This window comes from Erythrolamprus reginae, chromosome 2 (assembly GCF_031021105.1).
Source record: "Erythrolamprus reginae isolate rEryReg1 chromosome 2, rEryReg1.hap1, whole genome shotgun sequence".
In the NCBI taxonomy this organism is placed as follows: domain Eukaryota; kingdom Metazoa; phylum Chordata; class Lepidosauria; order Squamata; family Dipsadidae; genus Erythrolamprus; species Erythrolamprus reginae.
The window spans coordinates 200,047,424-200,072,258 of NC_091951.1; the positions used below are offsets into that span (position 1 = coordinate 200,047,424).

Sequence of the window (24,835 nt, forward strand, 5' to 3'; positions counted from 1 at the left end):
ACACAGTCTTCTACTTGTCCCCTGGCCGGATCTGCACCAAGTTATAAGCGCTCCATAAATCGATCTTAGTGAAGACCTTGGCGGACCACAGATGCTCCGTGAACTCCGGGATCAGAGGCAACGGGTACTGGTTGCACAGGGTAATGGCATTGAGCCACCAGTAGCTGCAACACAGTCTCAGGTCCCCGATCTTCTTCTTTACAAACAGGATGGGCATGGAGAGGGGCAAAGTCAAGGGTTGGATGAACCCCTTGGCCAGGTTTTTGTCAATGAAGTCCTTGAGGGCCACGAGCCTGGGCTCAGACATGGAGTACACCCTGCTGACTGGGAGATTGGTGTTGGGGAGGAGATCGATGGCACAGTTGTATGGCTGGTACGGTGGCAGCCAATCCGCCTCCTTCTCATAAAAGACATTGGCAAATTCGGTGAGGCAGGTGGGCAAGGAGACCTTGGGTGGACCGGTCCCTGAGCGGTGCAGATGAGGTGGGAATGAAAAACAGTTCTTGGGCCACACCACATGGGGATTGGTGCTTGTAACCATAATGAGTTGGACAGTGTTCTTTTAGGATTAGACATTAAAAAGATTAGCGAAGATATATAGTATATTGCCTGAACACCTAATGGTAGAGGAACAAGTAAATCCAACTATGATAGCATGGGCCCAAAATTTTGGTTATCCAATAATCTAAATGAATGGGAAAAATTTGGAACCAAAATTATAAGTTAACACTGGCAATCTCTTATAAAGAAAATCTCTACAAGATGTACTACCGTTGGCACCTTTCCCCATTGCACATTGCTAAGATGTTTCCAAAAAATTTCCCGAAATGTTGGAAGTGCAAGGAAAAAGTTGGCACTTTCTATCATGTCTGGTGGACGTGCGCTCTAGCAAACAAATTACAAAACAAAACATCCACTTAAAGATGGAACTGTTTTTACTAGGAATCTGTAAGCAAAAATTGAAAAAAGAGGACAGATATCTGATTTTACATATTTTGACAGCAGCCAGAATGTTATATGCTCAACATTGGAAGAAAGATACAATCCCAACCACCTTAAATTTTATAAATAAAGTACATGAGTGTGCAGAATTGACCAAGATGATCTATGAACTCAAATACAGAGACAAAATAGAAATGGATACAAATAGATGGGGACATTAGGACAGGGATGGTAGGCACGAGTAGAAATCCAAGGACTAATTGGGCTAATAGAGCCCCATGTGGCTGGCACTACAGTATCTTCAGAAACACCTTTTCCAACTCAGATTGACATCTCCAATAGATAGATCATAATCAGAGCAATCCCAGATTTCCCAGATGAGTTGTGGAATTATCATAGACTTATTGTTTCTCAGTAAACTGTTTTTAAGATGGTGAATTGTACAGCGTTTGTCTGTTTATCATGGCTTATTAATGATGTTTAATGTGGATGGCTTTTTCCTTTTGTATATAGCAAAATGGAATGACACGGGGAACATACACATCTGAAATATAAAGGACACTCTTAAATCACATTTTATTTCATTTCATTTATTAGATTTATTTGCTGCTTATCTTGTTTTGTTTTCTTCTAACAAGCATTCAGGTACATCTAATTGATTTGTCATTTTCTAAGGACAGTGAAGACCATGAAGATTATAATCATACACATATGGTCCCGCAACTCCTCTTGCGGTCACCCTTCAGGAACTTTTTCTGTCTCTTATTTAATTGATGAAATGGTTTTGCAAAGTCACAATCTTTGATTTGAAGATGATCATTATATATCGCCCCTTGTGAAATAGAAAAGATACATAACAATGGTGTCAATATGTAACTGATAAGATTTGTTCACAGTAACTTGTCAAATGCCCTTTAAAAAATTTTGGCTTATAACCTTAAAAAAAAGAGATTAAAAGTGACCAAGAAGTAATAGAGACAAGATTGGGAATAGTGATAATGCTCTTACTAGATAATTTGTATTCTCTACCTGAAATTATGTAGTTGTCATCCAGGACAGGGCCGCGGTGTCGATATCCACAGTGATGGTCATAGGCAACTGGGGTGTAGAGATGGTGTTTCATTAGTAGCGTCTTTGAACCTCTGTATACCTTTTTTTGGGGAAATATTTATATGACAAGGACAAGAGGAAGTCAGGAGAATTTGTCATGAGAGGAACAATATCTCTTCACACAAGACTGAATATCTGTCCACTTGCTCTTCAACATAGGTTTCAGGAAGACTTACCATGAGGGGCTTTATATCAAACTTCCTTACGGGGAAATACTTAGGAGACTCAGGATCTATTTTGGTACCCAAAAATCTAATCTTCATCACTGCAGAGAGAGGGAAAGAGAGGGAGGGAAGGAGTGAGAGGGGTTTTCCAATAAGAGATTTAAACTGCAGATTTCTCAATACAAAACCAACTACATGATGCACAAAAACCTATGAAATAAATATAACATGGATTAAATGCTCATTTTAAACAGATGCAATTCTGATTTTCACAGCACAGCAGCCCTGTGCTTTATTGAAACCTGTCTACATGAAAATATTGATGAGAACAGCATGCAAATTTCAGGATTTCAAATACATAGAGCAGACAGAATTGCAGAATCATCAGGTAAAAAGAAGGGATAAGGCTTATGCTTATATACGAAGAACAGCTGGTCTCAGAATCAGGGGGTAGGTTCCTCCCAGTTCGGATCGGTTCACCCAACTGGTAGCAACCCACTGGTGATGTCACAATAATGTCGTTGACCCAGGTTAATGTTTGTTTTTTGAATTTTTTTTTCAGCATTTTTTTGAGGGGTGGTGTTTTCTTTTCCCCCCTTCTGCACATGTATGGTAGCCAAGTTTCCAGCACTGCAGATTCATCACCATTTTGTTTTGGGTCAGATTTTTTTTATTTGTGTGTGTGTGTTGCATTGGATGCACACGATCAAACAAGATATGGAGTCACTTGTCCATTAAAAGTTCAGCTGGTGACTTATTAGTTGACACACAAGGACTTGTATGTTGGGCCAACAAAAAGTCTGCAATCCTCTCCTGCCACTTTCCCTTCTGGAGCTTGCGGTTTGAACCACGCGTTCTACTAACCCTTTACCTGCCGGGTGACAGGGAGCAATTAACCCCTGTCTAATCCCCTTAGACCAGTGGTTCTCAACCTAGGGGTCGGGACCCCTTTGGGGGTCGAACAACAGTTTCCTAGGAGTCACCTAAGACCATGGGAAAAGACAATTTTCCCATGGTGTTAGGAACTAAAGCTCCTATTCTGGCTCCTTGGAACATATTTTTACAATCCAACCAATCAAGCGTTTACAGGGGGGCTGTCCCTCTGACCTTCCTGCCAATCAGCTTAAAGCTCTGTTGGGAGAATTGGTGCTAGATTTATGGTTGGGGATCACCACAACATGAGGAACTTTATTAAGCGGTCGTGGCATTAGAAAGGTTGAGAATCACTGCCTTAGACACAAGGAAGTTCTGGAAGGTTACCGAGGTAAACTGTGGCCCGTTATCTGGGACTATAAGGTCTGGAAGTACATGGATGACTATTAAGGTTGAAAATGCTCAAATGATGGCTTCAGACATGGTTGATATCATAGCACATACCGCCAACTTCTTTGAGAAGGCATCCACCCAATCAAAAATATTTGGCCTCGAAGGGGGCCAGCTAAATCAATATGAAGCCATGACCATGGGGCAGAAGGTGCTTCCCACATTCGAGGCTCTCCCCACGGTGGCAATGGCTGCAACTCCTGACACGGTAGACAGATGACCACTCTGGCCTCAATGTCTTTATCTATACATGGCCACCATACATAGCTATGTGCTAATGATTTCATCCGCACAACTCCTGGGTATAGCACTGCGCAATGACTGAGGTATCACCACTCGTTCCACCCACAATAGGCATCCCTTGAGGACAGATAGTTCATTTTGTCTTGTCTGGAATACCCGAAGATCCTCAGGTACCCTGGCCTGCGGCCATCCTTTCATTACCCATGACCAGATTCTCATTGACTGATAAATCAATTCATATTCATAATTAGCTAGAAAGACAGATCAATGTGTCATCTGTGGTGACATTACCTGTGGTGACTGTTTATTCTTAGCACAGTATGCTAATGAGGCCAGCAATAGTTAGCAATAGGTAATGGTTAGCAATAGGTAATCCAGTATGTGTCCGGAACTATGCAGGAGAGCCCTTATGGCTCTCAGCAGTTGTAGTAGTGGTCTGGGGGCCATGTTCAATATAGTGTAGTGCTCGAAGAGTAATTATTAGAGAAGGAGCTCGAGGGGCCCCTGATAGTTTGGAGAAGCCTTTAGATACCAAAGAGTACCTGGCCTTGCCTCTCGCTCCTTCACAGGTGCCAGGGCAATGCACGACCAATCAGCAGGCATTATTACAAGAGCCTGCTGAGCTAGTCCCTGAGGTACCAGTATGGAATGATGGAGAGGAACAAGAAATTGTCTTGCAAAGATCAGAACAAATCTGTGGCAGGCTGGGGTACTTAGAAACATAGAGACATAGAAGATTGATGGTAGAAAAAGGCCGCATGGTCCATCTAGTCTGCCCTTAACTTCTAATCTTTCCCCCAACTAACCTCCGATTGTGCCCCCTTGTTCTTGTGTTCACTTTCCTATTAAAAACACTTCCCTCCTGGACCTTATTTAACCCTTTAACATATTTAAATGTTTCGATCATGTCCCCCCTTTTCCTTCTGTCCTCCAGACTATACAGATTGAGTTCATTAAGTCTTTCCTGATTTTATGCTTAAGACCTTTCACCATTTTCGTAGCCTGTCTTTGGACCTGTTCAATTTTATCAATATCTTTTTGTAGGTGAGGTCTCCAGACCTGAACACAGTATTCTAAATGTGGTCTCACCAGCACTCTATACAGGTGGGCAGTCTGACAGTGGCTTGCTGATGTTGATGGGAAAGTCAGAGCTGGAGCTGTTCTTTCTTTTCCTTCTTTTCTTTTCTTTCCTTTCTTTCCCCCTGTCCCATTCATTTCCTTTCTTCTTTTCCTTTCCTTCCATTTCCTCCTCTCTCCTCTCCTTCCTTCCCCCTTTCCTTCTTTCCTTTTCTTTCCTTCCCTCTCTTCCCCTCCTCTCCTCTCCCTCTTTCCTTTCCTTCTTTTCTTTCCTTCCCTTCATCTGCCTCCCCTACCCCTTTTCTTTCCTCCTTTCCATTCCTTTCTTTTTCCCTGTTCCATTCCTTTTCTCCTTTCTATTTTCTCCACTCTCCCCTCCTCCCTTCCCTTCTTTCCTTTCCTTCTTTTCTTTCCTTCCTCCCCCTTCCCCTTTCCTTTTCTTTCCTCTCTTCCCTCCCTCCCCCTTCCTTTCCTTTCCTTTAATTTTCCTTTCCCCTCTTTCATTCCTCCTCCCCTCCTCCTCCTTTCCATTCCATTCCATTCCATTCCATCCCATTCTCCTCTTTTCCTTCCCTTTTTTCCTTTCCGTATGTTTCCTTTCCTCTCATCCCCCTTTTCTTCTTTCCTTTCCTTCCCTCCTTTCTGTTCCTTTCCTCCTTTCCTTTCCTTTCCTTCTTTCCTTCCCTTCCTTCATTCTTTCTTTCTTGTCCCTCTCTCCTCCTTCATCCACTTAACAACTGTCTCTGTTAGGAATGGAAGTGTTGGGTTCAATTGTGGTCATACAAAAAGGGTTGAAAGTCTTAAGCATAAAACTTATCAGGAAAGACTTAATGAACTCAATCTGTATAGTCTGGAGGACAGAAGGGAAAGGGGGGACATGATCGAAACATTTAAATATGTTAAAGGGTTAAATAAGGTTCAGGAGGGAAGTGTTTTTAATAGGAAAGTGAACACAAAAACAAGGGGGCCACTGTTAAGTCAGTAATGACACTGAATCCGTTGGAGCTTAAGTTGTATTTATTGAACAAGAGCTGTAGTGATAACTAGTAATTCACACTACAAAACTTCACAAAATGCGCCATGAAACCATTCTTCTCTATTACAAAGTGGAGGGAAAAGACTGAGACAGCTGTTTATTTTTGGCGGCCTTTTGTCTCAATCAATCAGCAGCTGCTGACGGTGATCGCTTGGGGTCAATCAGATGAATCAGTTGTTTAACTGTCAGACATAACACCCCTCTCCTCATAGAGAGTCATCATCCATCAATAATTTAACCACGCCACATAGTCCTGCAAGTGGATTGGAGGTTTAACTTCTCTTTGGAACTTGTGCAGTTCAATTGTAGGAAAGTTACCCTCCTGAGAGGCCAGCTCTTGTGCTGCTCCATGTGGGCCTGTTGTTTCCATGCCTGCCTGCATTGACGCTGCCATAGCACTGCTGGCCTCCAGGGTTTGTGGTTGGCCAACGCTGGGAGCTCGGGGAAGATCAGGTAAGCCCACGGATTGGTCTGTGTCCATGTATTCGTTATAATTGTCGTCTATAAAGGGTAGAGGGTTTGGACCTGGCAGGCTGGTATGTTCTGTGTCCTGTTTGGGTGTTGGAGAAGTTATTCTTTTTCGTAATTGGTCTATGTGCCTTCTCCGTTCTTGACCATTGTGTAATTTAATGATGCATGACTTGGGACCGTTTTTTTCAGTGACTAGCCCTTTTTCCCATTGGGTATCCGAATCATATCCCTTTGCAAAAATAAGTCACCAACAATAAAACTTGTTTCTGGTTTCGTGCATGCTTTGAGCGACCCGGGTGAGTATGTGGGGTGTAGTCTGTCCAATTGGGAGTGTAATTTCCTCCCCATAAGGAGTTCTGCAGAGCTTTTATTAGTAGATGTTGAGGGGGTTATGTGCTGTGAGAGAAGGAATTGGTCTATTCTCTCTTGCCAGTCACCCGGAGCAGAGCGGCTGAGGGCTTCTTTGGTGACCCTCACCATTCATTCCACCTGCCCATTACTGGCTGGAAAATGAGGGCATGTCTGATACCTTATTTGGATAGAAACAGTTCCATTTGTCTAGCGGTTAACTGTGGACCATTTTCTGAAACTAACACATCTGGAATTCCGTGTGTTGCAAAAAGACATCTTAAAACCCTTATTGTGGCGCTAGTTGTTGTTGAGTTCATTAGGGCTACTTCAAGCCATTTTGAATAAGCGTCCACAATGATGAGGAAGGACTGTCCCGCTATCAGACCAGCAAAGTCTATATGTATTCTAGACCATGGGCCTCTTGGTGTTTCCCATTCTGTGGGTTTGGTTTTGGGCGGATTTGGTCTAGTCTCTTGGCATGGGTTGCATGTGGCCACCCAGTGTTCAATGTTCCTATCTAAACCCGGCCACCGCAGGTGGCTTCTGGCCAAGCTTTTCATTTGTACTATTCCTGGGTGGCCTTTATGCAGGATTTTCAAAACCTAGGGCTTGTGGGACTACCACTGTATCCCCCCATAACACACACACTTTAAGTACATTCAACTCTGATTGTCTTGACCTATACATTTGAAATTTTTCATCTTGTTTTTCGTTTGGCCAGCCCCTTAAAACCCAATTTTTTATCTGAGCCAGAATGGGGTCTTTGCAGGTTTCTAATGCAATATCTACGGTCGACAGGAGGGAAGATTCATTTAGTCCTATTAATAGGACATCAGTGGATGGTGCCGTGTCTTCCACTAACTCTGGTTGCATGCCCTATTCCCCCCCCAATGCTTTAGGATATAGTCATACCCCAAGAGGGAAATAGTCCACCTAGTCATTCTTGGGGAGTTGAGTGCGGGGGTTTGCCTGTCACCTACTAAGAGACCCAAGAGTGGTTTGTGGTCTGTATCTAGTTCAAAAGGGCAGCCAAAAAGATAGCAGTGGAAACCCTTTTTCACCAGCAGCGGCTACAAACGCTTCCTTATCAATTTGGGTATAGTTCCTTTCAGCTGAGAATAAAGTTTTTGAATAAAATGCGATAGGCACTTCAGTGCTGTCTGGGAATGACTTGCTGAGGATGGCACCAATACCAAAGGGGGACGCATCACAACTTAATCTTAAAGGAAGCGTGGCGTTATATTGGACAAGTACACTTTTAGAAGATAGTAGATCTTTAATGGTGTTAAATGCGTGTTGTTTGGTAGGTCCCCAGGTCCAGGCGGTGCCCTTCTTCAAGAGATTATGTAGAGGTTCTGCCACCATTGCTTTCAGTTGTAGAAAGACGGAATAGAAATTTAGTAAGCCTAAAAATGCCTGAAAATCAGTCTTATTAGTGGGGACAGGAGTGTTTTTTATCGCGGTTATTTTTCTGGGCACACTGCAAGAGCATTTATCAGGCTTGACTCATAATCCCTTTGTTTTGAATCTAGTCAGGACTTCCTGAAGGCAATCCCACAATTGTGTTTTGGATTCGGCTGAGATTAATACGTCCTCAAAATAAGGGACCACGCCAGGAATTCTATGAAGGAGCCTCTCCATGAGGCTGTGGAAAATCCCAGGGGCTACACAGACACCAAATTGCAGCCTGGTACATTTGAATGCGCCCCTATGTGTAATGATGGTTTGGGCTTCAGCAGTCTGAGGGTCGACTGGCAATTGTTGGCATGCCTGGGCAAGGTTAAGTTTGGCAAAGATAGAATCTTTTCCCAGGATGTGCAAGAGGTATTGCACAACAGGGATAGGGTAAGCATTATGTTGCAGGGCTTTGTTCAAAGTTGCCTTGTAATCAGCACAAATTCTGACGGAGCCGTCTGGCTTAAGGGAAGTAACAATTGGGGTTTCCCACCTAGCATGGTCTGTGAGGACGATAATACCCTGGGCTATTAGCTCATCAAGGTTTATTTATTTATTTATTTTTATTAGATCTGTATGCCGCCCCTTTCCGAAGACTTGGAGCGGCTCACAGAAGGAACACAAAATACAAATCCGATGATTTAAAAAAAAGCAGAACAGTTAAAACCCTTGATTAAAAACATTCATGCAACCCAAACAAACCACACATAAAACGTAGCTGCTTAGCAGAATCAATTTTCCCATACCTGGCAGCAAAGGTGGGTTTTTAGGAGTGTGCGAAAGGCAAGGAAGGTGGGGGCAGTCCTGATCTCTGAGGGGAGTTGATTCCAGAGGGTTGGGGCCACCACAGAGAAGGCTCTTCCCCTGGGTCCTGCCAGAAGGCATTGTTTTATCGATGGGACCCAGAGAAGGCCAATTTTGTGGGACCTAATCGGTCGCTGGGATTTGTGTTAGGCATCCACCTTAGGCAGGAGGTGAATGGGAACACTTCATGGCTTAAGTCGGATGGAGACAACCTCAGGGTCTAAGCTAAAAGAGATAGGAGTGCCCTCTCCAGAAAACGAGATAAAATGCTATACGATCTGGCCAGAAATGTATTAACAAGGGAGATCAGAGCAGCAAAAAGAAAGTAATCCGAAAACCTAAAGAAGCAGTTCTCAACAAGCAAACAATCAAACATGTGGAAAACTCTTAAAAATATGATTGGTTACGGCAAACCTCCTTCCCAGGCTGAAAGAAATCAACAACTGGCAGATGACCTGAACATCTGTTTTACTGCAGGTTTGAAAGGAAACTACAGCCACTTATTTCCACAACCCCTGTCTCAGACATACCAACAACAGCCAAGCCTCCTACAACTAACCTCATCCCATTGAGTTCACAACTCCTAGTGTTCACAGGAAGTGAAGACCTATTTCATTGAGTCTGTCATCTGCACCTCTATAACTGTCTGGTTTGGTTCTGCAATCTAACAAGACAGAAACAGACTTCAGAGGATAATCAGAACTGCAGAAAAAACAATTACAGTGGTCCCTTGACTTTCACGGGGGATACGTTCCAAGACTGCCCGTGAAAGTCATATTTCCATTAAGTAGAGATGCTCCCTTCCTTCCTCCCCCTCCCTCCTCCATTCCTGGTTTTACTTACCCCCAGAACCCACAGGGTCAATGGGGCGGCAAGCTGGGGGCTTGCTGCACTTGCTGCCGGTGCTCAGGGGAAGGGCAGGGGAAGGGGAAGCTCAAGGCAAGAGGGATCCAGACCAGGACTCAAAGCCGGGATTCCAGGCCAGTCAGCTTAGGTGGGGGGGGGGGGGGAAGAAGAGGCAGCGGCGGTGGGTGGCTGTAAGGTTCGGCTTCAAGTGGAGCGTACCAATGCTCCGAGAATTAAAGGGGCGGGATCGCGAGGCTGTGGTGGAAGCGGAGAAGAAGGACAGCTGAGATGGTGGGAGGAAGAGGAGAGTTACAATGCACAGTACTGTACATTGGGCAGCCGCAGGAAACCCTGTGGTGTTCAAAAAAACCACGGAGTATTTTTTTAATTAATATTTTTTTAAAACCCGTGGTATAGACTTTTGCAAAAATCAGACCCGCAAAGTCAAGGGACCACTGTACTACTAACCTGCCTTCCTTTGAGGTCCTGTATACTGCATGAGTCAAAAAGAGGGCTATGAAAATATTTATAGACCCCTTACGTCCTGGACATAAACTGTTTCAACTGCTACCCTCAAAACAATGCTATAGAACATTGCACCCCAGAACAACTAGATATAAGAACAGATTTTTCCCAAATGGCATCACTATGCTAAACAGATAATTCCCTTAACACTGTCAAACTATTTACAAAGTCTGCACTACTATTAATCTTCTCATCATTCTTATCACCAAGCTCCTCCTACTTATGACTGCATGACTGTAAATTTGTTGCTATACTGACTATTTCCTAATGTAATTCAATTGCTTATTTGTACCCTGTGATGATCATTAAGTGTTTTACTTTACATATTCTGTAATAATGTGTCCAATCATACTTGGCCAGTAAAGAATTTCATAGATTTTCTGTAGGAATGATTTTGCTGCAAGAGGAAGAATTAATGCGGGCAGCAAAATCTACAAAGTAAGGAACAGGGGAATACTAAGAGATTGAAGGGTGAAAAGCATTTATTTTCAAAACTCACCAAATTCACGATGGCAACATGCTTGCCGGAGAGTTACTCGCCTACATCTGCAAGCCTCTGTGTGATCTGCCAAGAACACGAGTACAAGGATCCTGGCTAGGAAGAATGCATGTGATTTTGTAGTAATCATTTGCTGCTGTTTATGAAGCCACTTGCTTAGGGCAAAGGAGATGTTTTATTGTGTAGCAGTCTTTCTGGAAGAGCATTGAGTGAGAAACACCAGCTGTAGATTAAAGGCAAAGTGATATTTGAAATGGTCCTAGAATTGCTCTTAGAACAGCATGACTCAATTCCTGAAATAAAAGGATGGATCATGGGTGCTTTATCTTGTGGGACAAAATGAGATTTAAAACTTTGTTGCTGTGGGAATCAGTCTTATCAGAGCCAGAATCCATGTCTGACTTGTAGAGAAGTGTGACAGGTGAGGCTCAAATACATATCTTTAATATCTTAAACTTAAATAATCGATTATTGACTATCATTAACCCTTGAAGAGTGTTTGGAGACTGCAGATAGTCCAGGATGCAGCCGCACGAGCAGTTATGGGTGTACCTCGGTACATAGTTCCCTCTAAGCTGAGCAGTGAGCAATTGCTCACTTAAAAATCATCATCAACTCAGAGTTTTCCAAACCTGCCCAGAAGCCGAGAGGGAAAGAGTGAGAGGGAAGGAGAGAGAGAGGAAGAGAGGAAGAGAGAGAAACAGATAGAAAAAAGAGAGGAAGAAAAAGAATGGGAGTAAGGAAGAGAGAAAGAAAATCAAAATCTAGTTTGAAACTAGCTCAACTATTTAAGTGGCATTTTGATATTGATAGAGTTGCCCTATTATGAGCTCACTGTTATAGACACACAGTACAGTATTTTATTTTGAAATTCTTTGAGGCAAAACAGGGTGGGTTTTTTATTTGTTTGTTTGTTTGTTTGTTTGTTTATTATTTCTGTGCCGCCCAGTCCCGAAGGGACTGCCGCTCAGACACTATACTTTTCCGCCCCCCCCCCCAAAAAAATTAGAGGGAACACTGCCTCGGTACACCCATATAATGCCAACACTCCACATGCTGCACTGGCTACTGGTTATCACCTATAAAGCCCTACATAGTTAGGGCCTGATTATTTTCGAGACCGTCTCCTGCCACATACCTCCCAGAGGCCTATTATATTGCACAAAATTGGCTTCCTCCAGGTCCTTTCTACTAAACTGTGTAGGTTGGTGGGACTGTTGGGGAGGGCCTTTTCTGTTGTCACCCTGGCTGTATGGAAAGGGGCGGGCAGGCAGGCGGCAGCCACCTCTTCGATCTGCTTCTCGCACTGGTTCAGCTAGGAGATGCGCCCGGTGCTCTGCCTGCTTGAGCCACCCTGGTCCCATTCTGGCTGCAGTGGGGCAGCAGGTGCGTCTCCTGGCTGAGCCAGCGCTGACCCAGGAAATGCACTGGGTGGCTCGAGTCTCCTCTCCAAATGGCCCCAGTGGCAGCATCGGCAGAGGTGCCCTATGCCCTCTGGCCCTACTTAGCAGTAGGTGCTGTTGCTGGCTGGGATGGTGAGATTTGACTTCTGCACATGCACAGAAGCTGAAACTTGTGTGCACGGCGGGTGGCAATGGAGATGCTCATGCAACTCTATTTTTACCGGTGGAACAGCGTTCCACGTCGTCCTGCTAGCAGCCCACCTCTGTATAATACCATCCTAATTTTTCAAGGGCTACAGTGACTTTTTCAACTAACTCACCAAAACTTAATCCTTCTGTGGCCACTGCTATATCGTTTGCTTAGATAAATAATAATGTACTGTCAGAGGCCTATTTATCCTTTGTATATACTCTATGTGATACATCAGAAACAGCACATTTTCTTTCCTAGGCCTAACCAGAAGTTTTTAACCTACTGCCTTGCCCACTATACCAAACTATCTGTCCCGGAGAGTTGGCTTCAAAGGTATTTGGATCTTTTTTCTCACCTTATTCTCTGTTACTCCTGGGTTCTTCTCCAGAGGCAAACTTTGTTCCCAACGTATTCTGCTGGTATTTAAAGCTTCCCCTCACTCCTTCACCCAAATTTCTCTTGTATTAATGTTTATACTTGTCCTTCAAACTAGCCAAATTTGATTTCTCAAAGAATTGGCAGCATAATATGTTCCCATTTGGTTTGCTGAATAGATTTCTGGAAAACAAATTTGGACATATCATACCTTACCATCATGTAATCTTAACACTGACCATAAAAACCAGCTCTTTGTATTTCCAGAATTGTTTTTTTCTTCATGGTCTAATGGGGGATGAGGAAAAAATAAAAATAACAATTTCTCAAAGAACCAGCAGCATAATATGACCCCACTTGGTTTGCTGAGTAGATTAGATTTCTGGAAGACAGGTTGGATATAGCATATCTTATCTTAATGTTAATCTTGACCATAAAGTCCAGCCATTTATGTTCCTGGCATCAGTTCTTCTCTTTATGGTTGAATTAGGGTGGGGTGAGGGGGAAAAGTGCTGGAGAGAAGTTCCCTAAGTCTGAAAGCTCCAAAGATTAAACCTCTGGTTCTGGTGACCAACCCAGATTGATCTTGGAACATGTATATCTGCCTTTGTTTAAAAAAAAATAACTGTCCAAGACTTTTGCAAATTGCAGGACATAGATATCTTGTCTCCTAAATCTCTTTGTTTATTAATAAATAAGCAGGTTTTTAGAGAGCAGAGTGCCACTGGTACCGGATAAGGTGCTTCCCATCTTGATCCCTTCACTGAAGTGGTGGGATTCAGCCAGTTCACACTGGTTTGCCCTAACTGTTAGCTAACTGCAGTTCGACCCGGCTGAAAATGAAGTATAAGAGAGGGGTTTTTCCCTCAATTAGCCTGAGCTGCTGCTCTTAGTCTCTCACTCAGCTAGTGCTTTTGCTTTGGGGTTTTGACTTTTCTTTTTTTAAAAAGAGGGAATGGCAATTTTAAGTTTTCTGCATTGTTTTAGTGGTTTCTGGCACTGTCCTTTTGCAGTGTACTTACCCCATTCAAGATAAATAGAAAGTGTTGTTAAGGGAATGGGAAATTGTAATTTAGGGGTTTGAAGTGTTAGGGGATGTCCTGCGATACTATTCATACCCCAAAATAGTGTAATTACTTCTGCATCTCTACTTCACAGAAATTTGACTTTCACGGGCGGTCTTGGAACGCATTCCCCCACGAAAGTCAAGGGAACACTGTATTATAACTTTTTTATGTCCATTATGTACCTGTACAATCACAATTCTTCCATCTCTCATCATTGTAAATGAATTTTGGATTTAACTTCTGCTTAATATACACAGCTTTCTTAACCGAAGACAGAGACAAGAAGACATTTCCTAATTTGGGGAAGAGTAATAAATCAGACTCTTCTTTTTTTAATGTGGGATTCTTGGATGCAAATTATATCTAAGTTTTGTTCAATCAATTTTTTCCCCTTTTTGTGGGGAATTTAACCCATTTATGTTTACAGATAAGAGTTTTATTTCATTATCTTGATCTTTAGTTTGTAGCTTCTTTTGCCTTATCTTTTCTGGCCTCTGCCCTTGCCCAGGTTGTGGGCCCTTGTTTTCTGTTTTCATCTTGGTTTGACCTCAGTCTATCCTCTTTGTCTAATAGGTTTTCCTCGGAGCTTGGTAGTTCCAACCTATCTTTGTCCCTTCCTCTGTCTTCTTTATTTTCCTGATTTTCTGCATTTTTAATGTGCTGGTTGTAAAATTCTTTTGCTTCATCCTCTGTGGTAATTTTGTATTTTTATCTAGAAGAGTTATTATCATTCCCTCTGGAATCAGCCATCTAAAAGGAATCTTATGTCTATTCAATTTTTTTGACAAATATTGATATTTCCTCCTTTTCTCTCCCACTCTCCATGGAAACTGCCTCAATACTTTTATCTCCTTACCTCTGAATGTTGATGTGATGTCTTTAGAGAGATTATATATCTCATACGTATATCTCATCTCTAATAGACTTCTTGGTAAAGCGAACATGTTTTTCTCTATGCAATCTGTTCCTTCAGGCAAAACCAGTGCTAACTCTGTAAACTTCATCAATAAATTCTGACACCTCATGTACCAATCTCTCTGTTATCATTGCTAGCAGGTCTAATGTAATCTGTGGTAAATTTTCGTCCTTTATTTCTTCCATGTTTTGGAATCACAAAAAGAAGGGAGCTTTTTCTCATTCTAGATTTATAATTACAGTGGTACCTCATGATACGAACCCCTCGCCATACGAACAATCCGAGATACAATCCGAGATACGAACCCGGGGATTGGAAATTTTTTGCCTCTTCTTACGAACTTTTTCCGTCTTATGAACCCGCCGCCCGAACGCTGAACCCGGAAGTTCGGCAAAAGTTCAGGTTCAGGTGGCCACTGAGAAGCCCCGCTGCCCGGCTGTCGCTTTTTGAAACAGCCGGGGGGCTTCTCCCGAACCCGAACGCCAAACCCAAACTTTTGCCGAACTTCCAGGTTCAGCGTTCAGGAGGCCACCGAGAAGCCCCACCGCCCGGCTGGGGCTTCTCAGCATTCTCCTGAACACCAAACCCGGAAATTCGGGAAAAGTTCGGGGTCGGCGTTTGGGTTCAGGAGGATGCTGAGAAGCCCCACCACCCAGCTGTTAGCTTTTCAAAATAGCCGCGGAGCTGTCGGGCCGGGCGGGAGGCTGGAAAGGAGGTGGGGAATCCCAATAGGGAATTCCATGGGCGGAGTTTTGACGTCACAAAGACATCCTTCCTGGAGTCCACGTTTCAGCCGGCCAGGATGGACGTCTTTGTGACGTCAAAGCTCAGCCCATGGAATTCCCTATTGGGATTCTCCACCTCCCTTCCCGCCTCCCAACTGGCCCAACAGCTCCGCGACTCTTTTGAAAAACTAACAGCTGGGTGGCGGGGCTTCTCAGCGTCCTCTTGAACCTGAACGCCGACCCCGGACTTTTGCCGAACTTCTGGGTTCGGCATTGGGAGAACGCTGAGAAGCGCCCGGCTGTTTTAAAAAGTGACAGCCGGGCGGCGGTGTTTTTTTGCGATTATTTTCCTTGCACGCATTAATTCATTTTACATTGTTTCCTATGGGAAACAATGTTTCGTCTTACGAACTTTTCGCCTTACAAACCTCCTCCGGGAACCAATTAAGTTCGTAAGACGAGGTATTACTGTACTTCTATTTACGTATTCTGTTCCCTTCAACTCTCCTATAACCCTATTTAGATTTGCTTAGTTATCTCCTATTTTCCCCGGCCATTTTTTCCAGATTTCCATAGTCCCTTTCATGGGACCTATTAATTTATCTAGATTGCTCCTATTCCACCTTATAAAAATTAATTCTCTATTCTTCATCCCATTTATCTGTTTTTCCGATTTCGCCCATTTATTTTCAAATAATTGCAATTCCACTAAACTTTCAGTTTGAAATGCTTCTCTATACAACTCCAAACAGGGAATTCCCTCACCTTTACTTATTGTTAGTTCTAGATTAAATAAATTAATAGGAAAACTATTGTGTTATCAAAATTCCAAATTAGATAAATAGGCAGTAAACTAGTTGTATAACAGCACTGAAATGATCAATTTATCTATTTAGTCTAAATAGCAAATACAGCAGATCAGTTAATTTTAAGGGATTGCCTTTAGATCAAAGTTCAAAATTTAATGTCCATATTTCTTCTTATGGGGCTTTTCTAGTTCTTCTTTTTCTCCTATTTGCAAAGGGAAGTAATCAAGGCTCAGCACAGTTCTTAGTTCACAATATGCTGTCTCCTTGTCATTCTATTTCAGTTAAATAGGTCCAAAAGCAGGCAATAAGGAGGAAGTCCAGGCACACGGCAGTGAAAAGAAAGTCCAAAGTCAATTCAACAGTCAAGCAATTTTATCTAGCAAAGATTGTAAGACACGTAGACGAAGGAAAAATAAAAAATAAAAGGATTGTCCTCTGGTTTTGCACAAGATTCACAGCCAACTTTCACTTTGAACTCACTCTCCCTCTTCACTTTCACTTCCTTCTTTTTTTTCATCATAAATTATTTATTTTTTCTCCAACACAAAGTTAAAAAACAATACATAGCTTCCAACATAAAATCCAGCTTATTTTTCAAACATATACAAATTTTTCCTTTTTTCTTTGTAATCATTCAATGGAGGCTCTTATTATCTCTTTCTTTCACAAAGTAATTGTAAAAACATATCATATCTTATACATTCAAAAATACTCTTAAAGTATAGCTTTTCTCTGTCCAATATTAAAACATTACAATAACCTTTACATTAATCACTGGTCATCAAATTAATTTCTTATTTGAATCTTACAAATCTGTTAAGCTCATTATTAAAAAAACCAATTTTCATATAATCTTTTAAGCCAAGTAAATTATATATAAAATAATTATTCATATTGCAGCAAAAAGAACTATAAACCATAATTCTATATATCTCATAAAGTAGTTATTCTAATATGAAAGTATATCATATTTTATACTAAAGTAAATTATATATAAAGTAAATTTGAATATCACAACTAAAAAAACTAAATAACTTTTTTTTAAAAAATTAGTTAGTTTGAATATGTTTACAGTAAATTATCCCAATAATATATTTTTGTGTGTGTTATATCAATACTTAGTGCTACCACCATTACTAATCTTCTCCATCTGAGTTATAATATTTAAAACTCAATCTTATTGTCTCAATTTTATCGACAGTATCTTATTATTAAAAATATCAAAATATCAATAAGTCTTAACTCTCCATCCATTCATAAATTTTTCCCCAAATTCTGTAATAATCAGAATCTTGTTTATCTTTAAGTTTTAAAGTCAGTCTATTCATCTCTGCACAATCCATAATTTTCTTTAAAACTTCCCTTTCAGTTGGTATTCTATTTAATTTCCAATTTTGTGCATAGGCAATTCTCGCAGCCATTACTATGTGTATAATTAAATATATTTCTTCTTTATTGAAACCTTCCGGTAAAATACCCAGAAGGTATATTTCTGGTTTCAATTCAATAGTTCTTTTCAGAATCTTCTGTCTCCAGTGTTGAATTTGTATCCAATATTTTTGAGCTTCTGAATCTGCATCCAATATTTTCGAGCTTTTTTTTAATCCAAGTGTCCTCTTGACCAAATATAATCTGATCTAGCTAAGGTTTTTGTAAATTAATACTTTCTATTTTAAGATCTTTATCTGCCCTTGATTGCAACTGAAGATATATAAACCAGTCTATTTTTATGTGTTGCTTTTCTATCTCTTGAAACAACTGTAATTTTATTGACTGTGTCAATATATCTTTATATCTTAAGATATTAGACCATTCTAATCCGTTGGGGTGAAGAAAAATTTCTATTGTCGAAATCCAGAATGGAACTTTTGAATAACATTTTTCCTTTCTTATCCCAAATTGCCAATAACGAATTCCTTATGTCTTTGAAAGTAACTATGTATTTTTTTTCTTCTCATACCGCATAAATGTGTGCCATCCAATCTGCAAGTCATGTCCTTTGGTAGGGAAGGTTTGCCTATTTTCCGATGACTCTAAAGTGTGCAATAGGGTTGATATTACTGGAGGCATCTGTAATATGGTAAATGATTTAGCTTTACTAGATAAACGGTCAAAGCAATGGAAACTGCAGTTTAATGTTTCCAAATGTAAAATAATGCACTTGGGGAAAAGGAATCCTCAATCTGAGTATTGTATTGGCAATTCTGTGTTAGAAAAAACCTCAGAAGAAAAGGATTTAGGGGTAGTGATTTCTGACAGTCTCAAAATGGGTGAACAGTGCAGTCAGGTGGTAGGGAAAGCAAGTAGGATGCTTGGCTGCATAGCTAGAGGTATAACAAGTAGGACGAGGGACATTATGATCCTGCTATATAGAGTGCTGGTGAGACCACATTTGGAATACTGTGTTCAGTTCTGGAAACCTCACCTACAAAAAGATATTGACAAAATTGAATGGGTCCAAAGACGGGCTACAAGAATGGTGGAAGGTCTTAAGCATAAAACGTATCAGGAAAGACTTAATGAACTCAATCTGTATAGTCTGGAGGACAGAAGGAAAAGGCGGGACATGATCAAAACATTTAAATATGTTAAATGGTTAAATAAGGTCCAGGAAGGAAGTGTTTTTAATAGGAAAGTGAACACAAGAACAAGGGGACACAATCTGAAGTTAGTTGGGGGAAAGATCAAAAGCAACATGAGAAAATATTATTTTACTGAAAGAGTAGTAGATCATTGGAACAAACTTCCAGCAGATGTGGTAGATAAATCCACAGTAACTGAATTTAAACATGCCTGGGATAAATATATATCCATCCTAAGATAAAATACAGAAAATAGTATAAGGGCAGACTAGATGGACCATGAGGTCTTTTTCTGCCGTCAGACTTCTATGTTTCTATGTTTCTAAGTCATGTCCTTCTAAAATTAAAAGTCTTTTATTTCTAAGTAAAATCCATTCTTTTATCCATGTCATTGCTGCCGCTTGATAATAAAGCTCCCAATTTGGGAGTCCAAATCCACCTCTTTCTCTAACATCTTGTAGATTCTTTAGATTAATCCTTGATCTCTTCCCTTGTCAAATAAATTTAGAAGTCATTTTATTTAGTTCATTGAAAAAAGTATTTATCAATTTTAATAGGAATTGTAAAGAATATGAACAATAATCTTGGCAAAACATTCATCTTAATTAAAGCAATTCTGCCCATCAAAGATAACTGGAGACTTTAACATTTTTCCAGATCCATCTCAATCTGTTTTTTCAGTTTTATATAATTACCTTCTTTAAGTGATGAGCATCTCGTTGTTAACTGAATCCCCAAATATTTTACTTCTTTTACAATCTCAACATCTCTCTTTTTATCTGTGTTTTCTGTTTTTCAGTCATATTCTTTGTAATCAACTTAGTTTTGTCTTTATTAATTTTAAGTCCTGCTACTTGTCCATATCTTTCAATTTGTAATAAGAGCTTTGATCCCAATATTAATGGGTTTCCAAGTATAAATACCAAATCATCTGCAAAGGCTTCCAATCACTTCCTTCTTATCTACTTCTGCAAACCTCCTACAACTTACCTTTCATTGCTGTAATTGAGTCTATCCATTTGGCTGCTAATCATCTGGTTTTTCCTTCATTTTCCCCTCATACTGTGTGAAAAATATTTAATTTGCGCCTGTCTAAGTAATATTTAACTGCAGGGAGTAAAGTTATACAGTAGATGATAAAGAACTCCACTTCTGGGTTGAAAGTGAAATTAAAAGTAACTGTCTAAGGCAGGGTGTCTCCAACCGTGGCAACAGAATTCTGGGAGTTGAAGTCCACAAGTCTTAAAGTTGCCAAGGTTGGAGACTCCTTGTGTAAGGAGTTTCTTGTCACTTTAATAATGAATCAGAACTCTTCATTCAAACATCCCCTTCTCTGGCTGACTGACAATCCAGGGCCACTTCCTCTTTCATAACCCTCCAATGGAAGTGCTCAGGAGAGACCAAAGTTAAGTGACAGAGTGGGCTGACCAATAGAGTACAAATGTGATCCTATGGGCGGAGCTTCCATGCCCCTCTGAATTAATGGGATGAAGAGTCTCAGTGTTAGAGGCGGGGTTTGTGTTAGGAAAAAAAGAGGCAAGTGGGTAGCAGCAGCAGCAATCTGGAAGCGAACAAAGGGTAAAAGGCACTTGGACCCCTGGAGTTCTTTGCTCAGTGGGAGGGTGGGTGCTTAGCTCAGTGGGAGGGCAGGTAACATTCACCAGTTTCTCTCAGGAGCCGGAGGGGAATCCCCTCCGCAGAGACTTGAGCTCCTGCAGCTTCTCTGTTGGGTGTCTTTGCTGAAATTGAAAATGCTGCATGGCATAATAAAATGGAAGGACACGGACAACATACACATCTGAAAAAATAAAGGACACTCTTAAATCACATTTTATTTCATTGCATTTATTAGATTTATTTGTTACTTATCTTGTTTTGAACATTTGCTTTCTTCTAACAAGCATTCAGGTACATCTAATTTGCTTGTCATTTTCTAAGTATTAGTATATTGACAGTGAAGGCCATGAAGATTATAATTATATACATATGCCCTTGCAACTCTTCTTGTCTTTACCCTTCAGGAACTTTTTCTGTTTCTTATTTAGTTGACGAAGTGGTTTTGCAAAGTCACATTCTTTGATGTGAAGATGATCATTATATATCGCCCCTTGTGAAATAGAAAAGATACATAACAATGGTGTCTATATGTGACTGATAAGATTTGTTCACAGTAACTTGTCAAATGTCCTTTACAATTTTCTGGCATTTGCTCCACCTTTTAAGTAGGGAATGATGTCAGCTGTAAACAAGCCAACTTTGTCCTTTTCTCAACTTTTATTATTTTATTTTTTGCGTATGGCAAAAAATGTCAGGGACATCTACACACACTAGAGCCAATGTAGTCTTGGCATCCGAGATTGCTATCGGTAGTTCATTCTGTTCAATGCTATGAATGAAGTTTTCCCATTGAAGTGGTACCCATTTATATACAGTGATACCTCGTCTTACAAACGCCTCATGATACAAACTTTTCGAGATACAAACCCGGGGTTTAAGATTTTTTTGCCTCTTCTTACAAACTATTTTCACCTTACAAACCTACCACCGCCGCTGGGATGCCCCACCTCTGGACTTCCGTTGCCAGCAAAGCACCCGTTTTTGTGCTGTTGGGATTCCCCTGAGGCTGCCCTCCATAGGAAACCCCACCTCTGGACTTCCGTGTTTTTGTGATGCTGCAGGGGAATCCCAACAGGGGAATCCCAGCAACACAAAAACGGGTGCTTCGCTGGCAACGGAAGTCCGGAGGTGGGGTTTCCCGGTGAGAGGACCCTCAGTGAAATCGCAGCATCGCAAAAAACAAGAAGTCCGGAGGTGGGGTTTCCCATGGAGGGGAGCCTCAGGGGAATCCCAGCAGTGCAAAAACGGGTGCTTCGGCTGGCAAAAGGGGTGAATTTTGGGCTTGCAAACATTAATTGCTTTTCCATTGATTCCTATGGGAAATATTGTTTCGTCTCACAAACCTTTCACCTTAAAAACCTTGTCCCGGAACCAATAAAGTTTGTAAGACAAGGTATCACTGTACTTGCAATATTGTATGCTTTTGAACTGCTCGGTGGGCAGGAACTGAAGATCTAGTGAGGAGATCTCACTCAGTCTCATGGGGGCTAGGCTGAAACCTTTGGAGTACAGACCATTTCTGGCCAGCAGCTCCATTGTCCTTAAGCCACTTCACCACCACATCCCCTTTCCTCAACAAATCTATACTCTTTTAAGGCAGACTTCGTATCTCTACAGGAACTGACAATACCTGACTGACAATGGCTTATAACCTTTAAAAAAGAGATTAAAAGTGACCAAGAAATAATAGAGACAAGATTGGGAATAGTGATAATGCTGTTACTAGATAATTTGTATTCTCTACCTGAAATTATGTAGTCTTCATCCAGGACAGAGCCGCGGTGTCGATATCCACAGTGATGCTCAAGGGCAATTGGGGTGTGGAGTTGGGTTTTTTCTAGTAGCATCTGTGAACCTCTGTATACCTATAGGGGGAAAAATCTTTATATGACAACAGGAGGCCAGGAGAAGTTGTCATGAGAGGAACAATATCTCTTCACACAAGTCTGAATATCGGTCCCCCTGTTCTTCAACATATGTTTCAGGAAGACGAGAGACTTACCCTGAGGACTTTTATATGGAACTTCCTTAAGGGGAAATACTTAGGAGAATCAGGAACTTCTTTGGTACCCAAAAATCTAATCTTTATCACTGCAGAGAGAGGGAAAGAGAGGGAGGGAAGGAGTGAGAGGGGTTTTCCAATAAGAGGTTTAAACTGCAGACTTCTGAATACAAAGCCAACTAGATGGTGCACAAAAATGTTTGAAGTAAATATAAGATGAATGAAATACTTCTTTTAAACAGATGCAATTCTGATTTTCACAGCAAAGCTGCCCTATGCTTTATTGGAACCTGTGTACATGAAGATATTGATGAGAACAGCATGCAAATTCCAGGGTTTCAAATACACAGAGCAGACAGAATTGCAGAATTATCAGGTAAAAAGAAGGGACAAGGCTTATGCTTATACAGTGATCCCTCGATTTTCGCGGCTTCAAACTTCGCGAAACGCTATACCACGGTTTTTTAAAAAAAATTAATTAAAAAATACTCCATGTTTTTTCCCCTATACCACGGTTATTTTGACCGCCCTCTTTTGCAGTATATAAAGTCCTCAATGGAAGGCAGACTGGCAGCAATTGTTTTTTCTGCAGTTCTGGCTCAGAAAATAATTTTTTAAAAAACCTATACCAGGACAGCTAGAAATCTCTCAACAAGAAGAAAATAATTAAAATGGGGATTGAAAGCATGTAAAGACGCCGGTGCAGTTTAGCGGCTGTGCTCCAATGGACTTACTTTCCCCTCGGTGCCAAGGGGCTCCAAGGAGAAGGCGTGAGCCATCGCGACCACTCCTACCTTCGGGCAAGGCGGGAGCAGTCTGGGCTCCGGTACGTCGTGAGGGCGGCGCAGTGGCCATTCCGTTTGGCAAGAAGCGCGAGGGAGGGCACGCGCGAGGGAGCGAAGGAGAAAGGCAGGCGGCAGGCTGGGCGTGAGGGTCCGGCTGGCTGGAAGGGAGCCTCCCCCTGACCCTCCTCCTTCTTCTTCTCCACTACCACTACAGCAGCAGCAGCCGCAGGCTGGGCCGGGCCGAGAGGCGGAGGCTCTTGGGAGAGCCCCCCCAAAGTTTTGCAGAGCGGCTGTTGCGCTAGCGGCAATGTGGCTGCTCCTGGGCTCGGTGGGTGAGTGGGAGCTGGACGAAGGGGAACAGAGGCGGGCGAGGACAGCTGCCCGCTCCAGCGGAGAAGAGGCGTGAGCTTGAGGGACGAGCCAAGGGGGAGATGCTGGGGGAAGGGAAGCCTTAGGGCAGCGGGACGCGGGACTGCCTCCCGCCGCCTCTTCTCCTTCCCGCTCCCTTCTCGCTTTGTGTGTGTGTGTGTGTGCGCGCGGGGAAAAGTTGCTTAGCCGTCCTTAACAGCAGGTTGGACAGAAGGGAGTGGGCAGCGGGCGGGCGGGGCGAGCGGTGAGCGGCGGGTGGGCGGGTGCCTACGGGGAATGGGGTGGATCGGGCGGGCGGGTGGGTGGTAGCGGTGAGGGCGCCGGAGGCGCTCGGGGGGCGGGGGCAGCAAAAAATGGTGTTTTTACTTCCGCGCCGCTATATCGCGGAAAATCGATTTTCGCGGGAGGTCTTGGAACGTAACCCCCGCGAAAATCGAGGGATCACTGTATACCAAGAACAGCTGGTCTCAGGATCAGGGGTGGGTTCCTCCCAGTTCGGATCTGTTCACCCAAACCAGTAGCAACCTGCTGGTGATGTCACAATGATGCCACTGTCCCAGTTCGGTGTTCGTTTTTAAAATTTGTTTTAAATTTTGGGGGGGCGGGGGGTGTTTCCCTTCTGCGCATGTTCACAAGCTGAGTTTCAAGCACTGCATATGCATCTTGTTTTGGGTCGGGTTTTTTATTTTTGTGGGATGGGGAGTTTGCAGTGCACAAAAACCTCTTCCGGATCGCAGCCAGAAGCCCTCCCCACTCCACCTGGGTCCTTTAGAGAAGGGAAGGAAAGTGGTTTTGGAAGGCAGCTTTGCAATCCCCTCCCCAATTCCAAATGTTGCTTTTCTCCGCACCCAAGAAAGATCAAAAGGCATGGACCAACCTTTAAGGACAATGTTTGAGCAGTCACCTAGAGATAAGAAAATAAGCCACTGAGAGAGGGAACCCCCAAAACTGCCAACATTGCAGCTGTCCCCACCTCCTCGCAATAAGGCGGACGTCCTCCCCAGCTTGTTGTTTTGGTGCTTGAGCGACTCCCCCTAGTTTTAGCTTGTGATGCTTCCGAGTATGACATAGGGGAAGGTTTGGTAGGGAAGGTTTGCCTATTTGCCGATGACTCTAAAGTGTGCAATAGGGTTGATATTCCTGGAG

At 42.2% G+C, this 24,835-nt stretch overlaps 1 long non-coding RNA gene across 1 annotated transcript; it reads right to left on the minus strand.

Moving 5' to 3' along the window:
* Nucleotides 1-2,007: 2,007 nt before the first annotated feature.
* Nucleotides 2,008-20,090, minus strand: LOC139158769 (uncharacterized). The gene is made up of 3 exons (XR_011557740.1): nucleotides 19,907-20,090; nucleotides 2,229-2,317; nucleotides 2,008-2,092 (listed from the first exon to the last, which is right to left on the minus strand). It is a non-coding gene; the product is annotated as an uncharacterized lncRNA (long non-coding RNA).
* Nucleotides 20,091-24,835: the final 4,745 nt, after the last annotated feature.